This window comes from Nannochloropsis gaditana (assembly GCF_000240725.1).
Source record: "Nannochloropsis gaditana CCMP526 unplaced genomic scaffold scaffold130, whole genome shotgun sequence".
NCBI classification, from domain to species: Eukaryota; class Eustigmatophyceae; order Eustigmatales; family Monodopsidaceae; genus Microchloropsis; species Microchloropsis gaditana.
Genome location: NW_005803823.1, coordinates 3,904 through 4,332, shown reverse-complemented (window position 1 = coordinate 4,332; position 429 = coordinate 3,904).

Here is a 429-nt window from a genome sequence, read left to right as displayed (position 1 = left end):
AGCCTGCCCCCTCCTAAATCGCCTCACGGCAAGAAACCAGCAACAGGGAATAAACCCTCTCCTCCTCCCCACCTCACCTCCTCCTGGCCATGGGTTTTGTTTGGCTCCCTCACATTGACCATCAACGCCGGGTACATCAATAGCATCACCCTGCACAATTTGCATGGAATCCCTTCGGCGCACGTTACCGGCATCGTTGCCCGGGCCTCCAACTTGTTTGCAGAAGCGGATTGGTCCCGCATGTCGCTTTACGTGGTGGCGTACTGTTGCTTTGTCTCTGGGGCTTGCATGGGGGGCCTGCTCATCTCGCACGAAACCTTCTACCTGGTAGGAAGCCTGCCGTCTTTCTCTCTTGATCTCGTACACTTTCGTCTCCTATAAGCGAGTGCCTGCCTGCCTATTCCTTTTGACCCTGGAAGTTTCCCTTCG